Below are 13,841 nucleotides of genomic sequence, written 5' to 3'. Positions count from 1 at the left end.
GAGAAATAGAGTTTTATGAAATAGGGATCATTCATTAAGGGAAACTACGTAACTTTTGCTTTCTAGACAATGCATTTGATCGAAGTAGATGTTTCAACGCAACTGTGAATAAGGTTGCTAGGATGTGCTTGTTAAACTCTGTTAATTTCAAATTTCTGTCAAATTATTCCAATTAAGTTACATCTAAAAATTCTAAATCCTCCCAAAGGTATATTTCAAAAAAAAAAAAAGGAAAGAAAGAAAAAAGAAAACTAAAAAGGAAAAAGGAAAAATAGATGTTCATATTAAGCTTTTTCTGTTACAAAATACTCCCTATGTAACCTTCTAGCACAAAATTTGTAATAAATATCAAATGCCTTACGTCCAGAGACAGACTTGCACACCAATCTCCAAAGCAGCTTTATTTTAAAAAGTCAAAAACTGGTAACAACTCAAATGCCTTTCAGGAGGTAAATGAATTATGGTATACCCATACAATGGGATATTCACTACTCAGCAACAAAAAAGGATGCACGATTGATATAAACAACAGCGCGGATGAGTTTCAAAATAATTATGCTGAGTGCAAGAAGCCAGACAAAAAGGAATACACAGTTTGTAATTCCATTTGCATAAAACTGTAGAAAATGCAAAGTAATCCACAGGGAAAGAAAATGTTTCAGTGGTTATCTGGGGATGGAGGGGTGGGATGGTGCAGGAAGGAAGGATTACAAAAGGACATTACCTTAACTGTGTTGGACATGGGTGTATACATATTCAAAACTGATCAAGCTGTAAACCTTAAACATGTGCAGTTTATTAGATGTCAATTACGACTTAATAAAGCTACAAAATATTAAATTTCTTCAAATGTTGTATGCCCCTTTGTGTAGCAATTCCAAGTCTAGGATTTATCATAATGAGAAAAAAAATGAGGACATATGCAAGTATTCAGCCATAAGGATGTGACAATATACATTATTTCTAATAGTTAAAAAAAAATTGAAAATAGCCATTAAATGTAAAATAACAAATTTGAGACAGGTTTAATAAATTCTGGCGTATTACATGGTAGGATACTATGTAGCTACAAACATATTATATAAAAAATTATAGGCTATCATTCCATATAACATACACTGAGTGATAAAAATAGGAAACAGAACACTATGTTCAGTATAGCTGAATTTATTTCCAACATATATGAAAATAAATGTGGCAATTATTTCTGCATTAGAGGTAATTTTTATTTTTCCTTTTTGCTGATTTATAGTCCCTAGTTTCTTTTTTCTTTATAGTAAACACATATTACTTTGGTAAAATAAAATGAATTCAAGGATAAAAATACTAACAGTCTACAACTGTCCGCTCCCTATACGAGTAAAAGACTCCTCAGAGCTGGTGCCCATTACAGAGCTCTGAGCTATCATGTCACCTCCACCAGTGACCTACCAAACAGTCATGAAAAAAGGGCAGGTCTGACAGGATAAACTGGAGTAATAATTAGTAAGCTACGTGCTTTACAAAGCGTTTTCATGGGCATGACCTCATTTGATCTTCGTAACTCAGTGAAACGAGCAGAGAAGGCATGATCCCATTTTACAGAGGGGAAACAGACAACTGAGCAAGGCCAGTCAAGTGTCGTGTCCCCAAATTACAAATCTTGGATTTAAATTGAGCCTTGACTATAAATTGTGATAGGAATTCTAAGAGAAACAGGGAACAATCACTTCTGATTATTTATAACTAGAAGGCAGTGAGTTATATGTGAATTTAAAAATAACCGTATTTGCAATCATATTAGTATTCCTATTAGCATCTGCTGGGGGCCTTAGGGATTTCCTAAATCCCCAGGGCCCAACCTCAGGAGCTATACCCTGGCAACCCCATCTTGCCCCTTGTCAACATTACCTATTAAAGCTCTGAAATTCAAGTAGATTTTAATTGTTTAATTTTCAGTTGCAATTCTTTCCTTCTTGAAAAATAAAGAAAATGTATTACCTTTTATTTTAAAGTGGGTAAAAGAAAGTAACCATAACTATATACATAAATTTATGAATGCTACAAACATTGACTTACGAGATGTCAAAAGATCTAACTTAATGGTATTTTAAAATACCACCTTTGGGGCCAAATCTTTTTTGGGACATGTGCAGACAAGAAACAGTCTCCAGACGACTCCAAGTATACTCAGTGAAGAAAATGATCAATTCCTCACAAAAATATCAGTAACCATCTTCAGAGGCACAACATTAACAAGCTGGTCAGCATCTGCTAATGAGGCCTTGAAGCATTAGGAACCCTTATAGCTAGCATTCCTACCAACATGCCCACGACTACCAGAGACTTAAAAGGTAATTAATGGTAGCCTTGTTTTCTGGGTGCTGAGTGTGTATCAGACACGCTAGTGTGTCTAGTGTGTATCAGGTTATATACATGATCTTTAAAACGATCTTATGAGGTGACTATCATCAACCCCACTTTATAGATGAGGAACCTGAGTTTAAGTGGCACCAAATCAAAACACCAGTAAAAGCTTAAAGTGGAATTCAAACTCTGGTATATTTTACTTGCAACAAAAATGGGGCCTTGGCAGTTCTCTGGAAGAGACATCTGACTTTTCTCTAGTGTAACCCACCTACAGTGGTCTCAGTTAAGGCAGTACAAAACACTTGGCAATGGTATATGAAGTTCATGAGTCTATACTTTCCACGTAAAAGGAAAGATATCCAGAGCCCAAAATTTGTGTCTGATATTTTGCCACATTCTACAACAGTTTAATGACTAGTTTCTATTAAAGCACTATTTAACCCTTTCGAGCCAACACGATCACATGAAAGATAAATTAAAAGAATATTTAAATAAAAGTCGGCAAAAGGTAATATTAAAGAAACTATTCTCATAGATTAATATCTTAAGACTGTTTTATATTAATAAATGAGTAAATCAGTCTTAAATACAAGTCGGTGGAACTGTATTTCCCAGATGTTTGGGATCATGAAGATAGGAAGCATTTCTATGAATAAGAAAGCATTTAAGTAACTGTTATAATTATACAAATATAGTATTTCCGTAGAATATTATGTGATCATCAAAATACATAATTTCAAAGAATATTTAATGACAGATATGGCAAAATGAATGTGAGGCTAAGAAAGCAAGACACTCAACTATCTGTTAAGCTGAACAAATTGTAGGGAGCTAGGCAGGGTGCTTGGTGTCGGAATTATAAAGTGAACAAGACAAGAACAATGCCAGATGCTGAACTACCCTTCATGTATGTTCTCTTTGCCTGATTAGGACCTTCAGGTTGTCTAGATAATCAGTTTTAATGTCATTTCCTCAGAGAAGCTTGTCCACATCACTTTACATAAAGTAGCTTCCCCTCTACCTCTTCTTTTGTTTAAACTCTTTATTTTGTTTTCTGTTTCCCTGATTTTCTTTTATCTGCATCTACTGAGGTACTTAAGAGGCTCTTGTTCTTTTATTCTATTAATAAGATATATTACATAATTGATTGTTTCAGAGTGAAAACAACCCTTCCTTTCTGAGACAAACATCTACAACTAACACCATACTTCATGGTGAGAGACTGAATGCTCTGTCCTACTGCCCTATAATCCTGGTAAAAAGGCAAGAGGCCTGCTCTAGACACCACTATTCACTATTGGACCAGAAAGTTTATTCACTGCAGTAAGACCAGGAAGAGAAAGACACATAAATCGGAAAAAAAAAAGGTTAAAACTCTTCACAGGCAACATTATCTTCTATGTAGATAATTCCAGGAAGTCTACAAAAAAGCTACTAAGAAAGTTTAGAAAGGCTGCAATATATAAATCTATATATCTAGATATAAAATATAATGGAATTCCATATAATGGAATATTATTCAGTCATAAAAAAGAATGAAATCTTGTCATTTGAAAAGATAAGGATGAAATACAGAGTATAATGTTAAGTGAAATAAGTCAGAGGAAGACAGATACCATAGGATTTCACTCCTATGTGGAATTTAAGAAACAAAATAAACAAGTAAGTAAAAAAAAAAGAAAGAGAGTCGAACAAGCCAAGAAACGGACTCTTAACTGCAGAGAACAAACTGATGGTTGCCAGAGCGGGGGGATGGGGATTAATAAGTGCGTTTGTCGTGATGCGCATGGGGTGATGTATGGAACTGTTGAATCACTACATTGTTCACTTGAAACTAATATAACATGTATGTTAACTATTCTGGAATTAAAATTTAAAAAAAATTAAAACATTCTTAGCGGAAAAAAAAAAAAAAAAAGATGGCAAGTCTCCCCATGCTGATCATCATCAAAATACCACCATAGCTTTTTTTTTTGGTAGAAACTGATTCTAAGATACACATGAAATTGACTCTAAGATATATATGAAAGATGAAATATATACATGCACACACACACATATATAAAACATCTTATATATCATATATAGACATATATAAAATCTAAATAAGGATTTAGAATATCCAAAACAATTCTGAAAAAGAAGATTAAAGCTTTAGGACTTATATTACCTAAATTCAAACCTTACTATAAAGCTATAAAAATCAACACAGTGTGATATTGGCATAAAGACAGACATACAGATAATGAAATTGGATAGAGCCCAGAATAAACTCTCACATTCATGGTCATCTGAATTTCAACAAATGATGCTGGGACAGGTCAATAATCACATGCAAAAATAGACAAGTGTCAATCTTTCACAACATACACAAAAATAACTTTAAATGGACCATAGTGGGAATTATAGAACTAAAACTTCAAAACTTCTAGGAGGCATAGAAAAAAGCTTGTAACCTTAAGTTAGGGAAAGAGTTCTAAATATGACAACAAAGGTGCAGTCTATTAAAAAATAAACAAGAAAAATGGAAAAATTAGACTTCATCAAATTCTTCAAAAGTCATAATTTAGGTAAAAGACAAGTCCCGAAATAAGAGAAAATATGCGCAAATCAAATGATAAAGAAAAGGTGTCTAACATATTAAAACCCTCAGACCTGAAGAATAAGAAGATAAAATAATTTTTTTAAATGGGCTAAAGTTATGAAGCTATTTCACCAAAGATGCATTAATATTTAAGTAAACATATAAAAAGGTGCTTATCATTACCTAATAGAGAAATACAAATAAAACCACAATGAGATTCCACTACACAACTCACTAGAATAGCCATAATTATTTTTAAAATTGAAAAATTCAAAGTTTGGGAGGATAGGAAGAAATTGCAACCCTCATACATTGCTGATGAGAATATAAAATGGCACAGCCACTTTGGAAAACAATTTGGCCGTTTCACAACAGCCTACTCATAGACTTAACCACACGACCCAACAATTTCACTCCTGGGTATCTAACCAAGAGAAATGAAAACATTTGTCACTGTATGTAAATGGTCATAGCAGCATCAATCGTAACAGCCAAAAACTGTAAACAACCCAAATACCCATCAACTGGTAAAGGGATAAGCAAAAAGTAGTAACAAACAAACAAACAAACAAACAAAAAATACCCCAGAAAGAAATTAATAATTCATGCAACAAGGATAAAACTAAGAAACATAATGCTTAGCGAAGGAAGCTAGATAAAAAGACATATTTATATGATTCCATTTATATGTAAAATGTCTAGAAAAGCCAAAATTAATTAGAGAGAAAGTAGATCATATCCTGGGACAGGAGAAGGGAACAGAAATTGACTGCAACAAGCATGAAGGACCCCTATGGAGTGAGGAAAATGTTCTACAATTGGACTGTGGTGATGGTTGCACTTCATCATGCTGGATGCTTAGGAAGGGTAAACCGTATATAGTACTTAACTACACCTCAATAAGGCTATAAAAAATTAAAAGGATATATTCTACATAGGATCATAAATGAGTGTTTCTCAATTCATTTAAAATGAATTTTAATTCATTTAAATTCATTTAAAATGAATCCGATGTAAAAATAAATTGCCATTTCTCCCATTATTTAAAATAATAATCACCATTAAAGATAAGCCTAATGTATAACAATTACTCTTTGGAGAATGCAAAAGTAGTTTTAAGGTGACTATTCACCTCTCTCATCTATTGCTGGTGGAAGGGTAAAATGGTACAACTGCTAAGGAGAGCAGTTTGGCAGTTCCTTAAAAGTTAAACACAGAATTACCATATGACCCAGAAATTCTAACCCCTAGGTATAAATAGAAGAGAAATGAAAACTTATGTCCATATAAAAATCTGTATATGCATGCTCATAACTGCATTATTCATAACAGCCAAAAACTGGAAACAGTCTAGGTGTCTATCAACAGATGAACGGATAAACAATATTGATACATTCAGCAAGAAAATATTATCCAACCACAAAAAGGGTTGAAGTACTGATACAAGCTACAACACAGATGAACCTTGGAAATTATTATGCTGAGTGAAAGAAGCCAGTCACAAAAAAACATGTACCGTATGATTCCATTTATGTAAAACGTCCAGAACAGGCAAATTCAGAAACAGAAAATAGATCCGTAGGTGCCTCAGAGCTGGGAGTGGGGAAGGATAAGAATGGGGAGTGACTGATAATGGGTATAGGGTTTCTTTTTAGGATCATGAAAATATTCAAAAATTAGATAGCAGTGATGCTGCATACTTGTGTGACTATAAAGAATGCTTTAAACGGGTGAATTTTATTGTATGTGAACTGTATCTCAATAAACCTATTTAAAAAGATGATTACTGTGCTCACTTAGACGGCATATATGCTAAAATTGGAACAATATAGAGAAGAATAGCATGGTCACTGCACAAGGATGACATGCAAATTCGTGAAGCGTCCCATATGAAAAAAAAAATGATTGTTAATGTAGGATTTATTAAAATATCGGGGCACCCAGGTGGCTCAGTGGGTTAAAGCCTCTGCTTTCGGCTCAGGTCATGATCCCAGGGTCCTGGGATCAAGCCCCACATCGGGCTCTCTGCTCAGTGGGGAGCCTGCTTCCTCCTCTCTCTCTCTGCCTGCCTCTCTGACTACTTGTGATCTCTGTCTGTCAAATAAATAAATTTAAAAAAATGTATATCAAAAGTAATTTCAGAGTAAAAATCTGAGCTTCTAATCTTACTTGCTTTTGTGCATGTCTAACATTTATCTAAACAGGTATGTTAGCGTTTAGTTCATTGTGGCTAAATATAAATCACTTTTAAAAAATCAGCTGCAGGCACCTGGGTGGCTCAGTGGGTTAAGGGCCTTCAGCTCAGATCATGATCCCAGGGGTCCTAGGATCTAATCCCACATCCGGCTCCTTGTTCAGTGGCGAGCCTGCTTCCTCCTCTCCTTCTGTCCCTCCCCCTCCTTGTACTCACTCACTCTATCTCTGTCAAATAAACAAATAAAATCTTGCAAACAAAAACAAACAAAACCACACTTAAAAAAAAAAAATCAACTGTACTTTTACTCACCAGTAGCAAACAGAAAATAACATTTAAAAAATATCCGACAATAAAATGTACCTAAAGAATAAAAGTTAACTTGAAAATTTATCTGAAGACATTAAATACGACCTAAATAAACAGGACATACCATATTCATGATAGAAAGACTCAGTATCCTAAAATGAAAATTTTCCCCCCAATTCAACTAATTTTAATGCAATGCCGATCGAAATTCAAAAGGTTTCATGAGTTGATATTTGACAAAAGTCACAACATTGCAGAATACTGAAGGAAGAACGAATCATTCAACAGTGCTGAAAGAAATGGTTATTCATTTGGGGGATAAAAAGAAATTGGATCCCTCCTACATAACATGTAAAAAATAAATTCGAGAGGGATTAAAATTTTAAGTTGAGAATACAAGTCCTTAATATTTTTGAATATAACATAAGAGACTACCTTTATGAATTCAGAGTACAGAAGATTTAAAACTTAAGACATAGAATAGGGCTAACTATAAAGCATATGATTAATAAATTCAAGTACATTATAATTCAAAACTTCTATTCATCAACAGACACAACAAGGAAAAATAAAAAAAAAAAGATTAACTACAATACCACAAAGCACATTGCCTAAAAAAAAAAATAATTACGGTGCCCGGAATATGTGTGTGTGCACACGTGTGTGTATCCTATAACATTTTATTTAAAAGTAGGCAAAAGCCTCTGCCTTCGGCTCAGGTCATGATCTCAGGGTCCTGGGATTGAGCCCCGCATCAGGCCCTCTGCTCAGCAGGGAGCCTGCTTCCATCTCTCTCTCTCTCTCTGCCTGCCTCTCTGCCTACTTGAGATCTCTCTCTCTGTCAAATAAATAAATAAAATCTTCAAAAAAAAAAAAAGCTTTAAAAAATAAAAACTAAAAAAAAAAAATTAGGCAAAATGTAAGGGCGCCTGGGTGGCTCTGTTGGTTAAGCCTTCCGACTCTTGACTATAGCTCAGTAGCTCAGGTCATGATCTCAGGGTCACGAGACAGAGCCCTGTGTAGGGCTCCAGGCTCAGCTGGGAGTTTGCTTGAGATTCTCTCCCTCTCCTGATGCTTCTCCCCCTGCTCATGCTCAGGTGCAGTGTCTCCCTCTCACTTAAATAAATAAATAAATAAATAAATAAAATCTTTAAAATAAAAATAAAAATAGGCAAAATACAAAAAAGTATCCCTGATTAGGGGTGTGAGGGCCTGAGCAGGATGAGGCTGGTACCATGCTGGAATGGAGGGAAAAGTAAGGTGTGGGAGTCAGAGTCCAAGCGTTGGCAGAGTGGTGTGGGTTGGAGCAGGACCTGCCCACCAGTGATCTAACAGCAGATGTCAATGACTGATCAGGGGCAGGAGGGTGCCCATAAAAAGATGGCACTGTGAGGTGCATGTAGGAATGTAGGAATCCAAACAGGGTGAAGGGGGCCTCCACATGAAGGGTCTTCCAAGCTTAAAGAGAATTTGGGCAGGAGGGTGCGATGGATACGGCAGACTGAGTACACACAGTGGAACTGGTCAAATTAAGTAAACACATTTTGGCTAATGATAGGCAAGTTTCTTACTGTTAGAGAAGGGGATATATAAAAAGAAAGGGGAAAAACGTGACTAAACTCTCGTGTAGGAATGAAATTGGAAGTAGCAGCATGATTGATGAATGACATGTCAAAAGAACACAGAAGCCAACTTTAAAGGAATCCCACTGGCTAATTCGGGGCAAGGTGAGCATCAAAATAAGGAACAACACTTACTGATCAGAGCTCACTAAATAAAAGACAGAATCATGAACTCATACTGATACAAATTAATTAAATGAAAGCTTGATGGGGAAGGAGACAGTCACTTAGTTTTAAAGTACCTCTGCACAAAACAATTATTAAACACAGAGGAAAAATGAGTAATTTCACAGTAGAGAAACATGACAGACACCATCTTAATCACGTAATCAAGTTAACATACACAGTAACGGGTCACGATGAAAATCGTGTGTCACCTGACAAGATACAAAGAGAAGACACAGTGTAATGTCCGTGATATTCCTGCCAAATATACATAACTTGCACGTAATCATTAGGAAACAGCAGCTGAACCTAAAGGAAGAGACATTCTACAAAATAAGTGGCTTATACAGCAGAGTCTTGAAAAGTGCCAAGGTCTTGAAAGTCAAACAAAGACTGAAGAACTGTTCCAGATTGAAGGAGACTGAAAAGATGTGACAAGTAAAATGCAAGCTGTGCTTCTGAACTAGATCCTTTTGCTATAAAGGACATTATTGGGACTACTTGTGAAAATTGAATGAGATCTGAGGATTAGATGGTAGTAATGCATCAATGTTAATTTCCTGATTTTGATGGCTTTATTGTGGCTTATAGGACAATGTCCTTGTTTGTAGGAAATACACACTCATTTATTCAGGGGTGATGAGGCATCACATCAAGTCTTCAGGGGAAAAATTTTCCTCCTTATTATGTTATTTAAAATTCTAAAAAACAAATATATTTAATGCATAGTTTTGAGTATGTAATGGACAAAAGACATAAATGAGAAATTCATGAAAGAAAAATACCAATGTTGAGTAATCACATGAAAAGATGTTCAATCTCATTGGCAATCACAGAAAAGCAAAATAGTAAGATGTCATTTTGTAGCTACTATATTCAGAAAAGTTAAGCAGCCTGAGATTTCCAAGTTTTGGCAATGATTTGGTTCACTGGGAGCTTCTGGTTGTTATTGGTGGTATTTAAACTGGCCCAATGATTTGTTAAACAACTGGCATTAATTTGTATAATTGATTAATATACTCATATAATGCTCATAATTCTCTACACCTCTATTTCTAGGTATGTATTCTAGAGTCTTACACATGTGCTCCAGAACACATATAAAAGAACGCAGACATTAGCAATGCTTTTTATTTTTATTTTTACAATAGCAAAAATATATCTGTATCAACGTACAGATATACGTCAACCTCAATATAGAGATACCAAAAACAGGCAAACAAAAACACCCAACAGCAACAACAATCCAGGTATCTACCAACAAGAAAATAAATACATTCATACAATGAAGTATTACTCAGCAGTGAAATAAATGAACTACAAACTACATATGATAATAAATTTCAAAAAAACACAAAGAACAAAAGCAAGTCTCAGAAGACTTTATGCAGAATGCTACCATTTTTATAAAGCTTTAAAAAAAAAGTAAAATTAAACAGCATATTACTTAAAGACCCATGTGATAAAAGCAGTATTATTAAAAAGTAAATGGTAAACACAAACTTGAAGAATGACTGGGGAGTCGGGGGGTCAGGGAGGGCAGTAAGGGCAGCGCCACAGGGAAGAAGAGGCATATGCTGATAGATGTATACTTTATTAGTCAAGTTCTGGTTCCATGTCGGTTGGTGGATTCTTGGTAGATCACTTCAATATTATGCTTCATAATATAAATATATTCCTGATTGCATAATAAAAAATAAGCTGCCACGTTGTCGCAAAACAGAGTTTTATTTTGATAAGAATATTGTTTAGGTAAGCATCTCAACTTGCATACATGAACAAATGCTAAACTGCTGGGGAACAGATTTTCCTAAATCTCCTCTTCAAAAACAAAACCAAAGGAGCATATAAAGAGATACACTCCACGGAAATGGAAGGTAGATTTGTAGATAAAAACTAGAGCTCGGTCAACCAAAGAATGAGGCTAATTCATATCTACTGTCAATTTGGTCTCAAAACTAGCATAAATGCTTGCTTAATTACTGCAAATCTGCAGAACTCTTTCATGGGAGATGGTCATGTTGCATAAATTACTTAACAGGAGAAACAGGCAAACTGAAGTAATTCAATATACTTCAGGTTCTGACTAGACAGTATTTCCCCTCTAATCCTAAGCATTTCCCCTCATTGGTCTTATAGGCTAATGGTTATATACTCATCCTGATTGGCGGAAAGTGTGATGAGAAAAGCCTAACCTACCTTAAAGAGCAAAATTTTTTTGCCCAATAAATAATTCCTTATACTCATTATACAATACTTTGATCTGACAAAACCCACGATAATTCAATTTTCTCAACAACCTTGCATTAGAGGTAAGGCACGTATTATCAAGCAACACTTACTTCATGCAGCACAGTATTTTTTAAAAGTTTAAAAATAAGTTAGAAATGTTAATGATGCTCTAAATCAAATTTTCTATCTAAATATTTATTATCTATAATATAAAAGGTATTTTATAAGGTGCTTCTCAGCATTTTATGTGATACACACAGACTGAAAATCTGGTTAAAGGGCATCTTGGACTAATTCCTCTTCAAAAGAAAAGCCACTCATCCTGATACATTATATATTGTGTGTGTGTGTGTGTGTGTGTGTGTGTGTGTGTACATAATAGCAATTCTTTTTCCTGGCTTGGATCACTACTGAATATTATGCCTGAGTCTTACCTATAGGCTGCACAATACTGAGGAAGTTGGAATGGAGACGATAGCTTCTTGGTTAACAGACGTCCTTTAGAGGAATTGTTGCATCATGTTATAGAGGGAACAAGCAAAAACTAAATCTATGCACACCATTGGTCCTTGTGGTACATTTTACTTTTTATGCATATTTTTGACAAAGGTTGGGGCTTCAGGAATGAGGTATTGATTGAAAGAATAAATATATTTCTTGTGCAATTTCTGAAACTAGAATATATTGGGCACTAAATAAATGCTCAGTGCATAAATGCATAAATGTTTTTTTCATTGGTCTATCTTAAGATTACTTCCAATATCTCCCTGTATTTGGCCAACAGAACATAAAATAACCCTCCCCATATACACTTCACTTCTCTGTTTCCTTACTCTCGTATGGTTTTTGTTTTTAAATTTATTATCTTCTAAAAGACATTCCCTATTTATATTAATGACCAATGTTACCCTATTAAAAATATATATATTGATCCATCTTTTAAAAATATGTACATATCCAACTGTTTATTTGACATCTCCATCTGACATCTATAAATTGTTTATCTGACATCTCAGATTTAACATGTCAATGACCGAGTGCCTGTTCTTTCTAATTTCAGATAATATCAACTCCATTCTAAAAACCTGGCTGGCATCCTAGATGCCTGTCCTCTCCTCACAGGCCACATCCAATTTGCCAGCAAATTTTGTAGGCTTTGCCTTGGAAATATCTAAAATCCAACTACTTCTCACTGTCCCCATTCAAGTCACCGTCATCCCTCCTGGATTATTACAATAGCTTCCTGATTGGCTTTCCCCACTTCTGTTTCTAATGCCCTTTGCTCTCCTTAACACAACCGCCAAAGTGATTCAGTGAACACGTTTTATTGTGTCAGCCCTTGGCTCAAAACTGTCTAGTGGCACCCCACTCTGACCTCACTTCCTGTGACTCTCCCTCATTCACCCACAGGGGCTTCGACTAGAATACCCTTCTCCTCAGAGAGCTGTATGTACCACTTCGACTCAGCCTTTACTTAAAGTCATCTTGTGAGTGAGAGGTTCCCTGGACATAATCTAAAATTTCATACATCCCTGCCCCAAACCTTCCAAGCTCCCTTCTCTGGTTCAGTTTTTTCTTGGCATGGTTCGGAGGATACCATGAAGTTGACCGGTTGTATACTCTTTGTCCGTTTCATCAGTAAAATGTAAGCTTCAAAGGGGCAGTGATTTTTCCCCTTTTTGGTCACTGCTCTACCCTTAGGACAGAGAATAAATGGAATACAGTAGATATTCAATAAACATACACTGAATGAATCAAGGCATACCTGCCTATATTTTGTGATCCTATAAGGAAGCCTGCAGAAATCAACAAAACTGTGAACTTCTCTAGTTGTGTCATCCACCGTGATAGTCCTCTCAAAGACACACCTTCCCCTTCTCACTTGCTGGCAGAACACTCACTCTCTTCCTCTTAGGAGCTGAATCCTGATTAGGTCAAGCCACCATGACAAGTAATGTTTACTCTGTCAGTCAGGAGTTTAGGCATAGGTATATGAGGCAATTATGGCCAATGGAGTTTACTAGAAAATGTTTTTCTCACTTAAAAAAAAAAAAAAAAGTAGCATGGAAAAAATGTCTAACTTGTAACCAAAGATCACCAGAACATTCAAGACAACAGAGTAGAAAAATGGAAAATAGCATGTGTGTTCCTGATAACACTATTATGACAATTAATTAGCTACCTGTATTTTAAACTTCATGTTGGGTAGGATATTTATCCCTCATTGTTTAAGTTATTTTAGTAAGGTCTTTAATTACTTGTATTTTAATTAACACAGAAAAAAAGTTTTTAAATAGTCACAGTTTCCTGCAATGTGTTAATCAAACAAAATGAAGATGGATGTCAGGTGTTTTTCTCCTTTTTTATGCTGCATGCCTACAGAACA

General features: G+C 35.2%; 1 protein-coding gene across 2 annotated transcripts in view; it reads right to left on the bottom strand.

Moving 5' to 3' along the window:
- NRIP1 (nuclear receptor interacting protein 1) overlaps positions 1-13,841 on the bottom strand; it is a 95,967-nt gene that overhangs the window by 47,600 nt on the left and 34,526 nt on the right. The gene's annotated exons all lie outside the window — the stretch shown is intronic.

This window comes from Martes martes (assembly GCF_963455335.1).
Source record: "Martes martes genome assembly, chromosome: 1".
In the NCBI taxonomy this organism is placed as follows: Eukaryota; Metazoa; Chordata; class Mammalia; order Carnivora; family Mustelidae; genus Martes; species Martes martes.
This window is presented reverse-complemented; position numbering and strand designations above follow the sequence as displayed.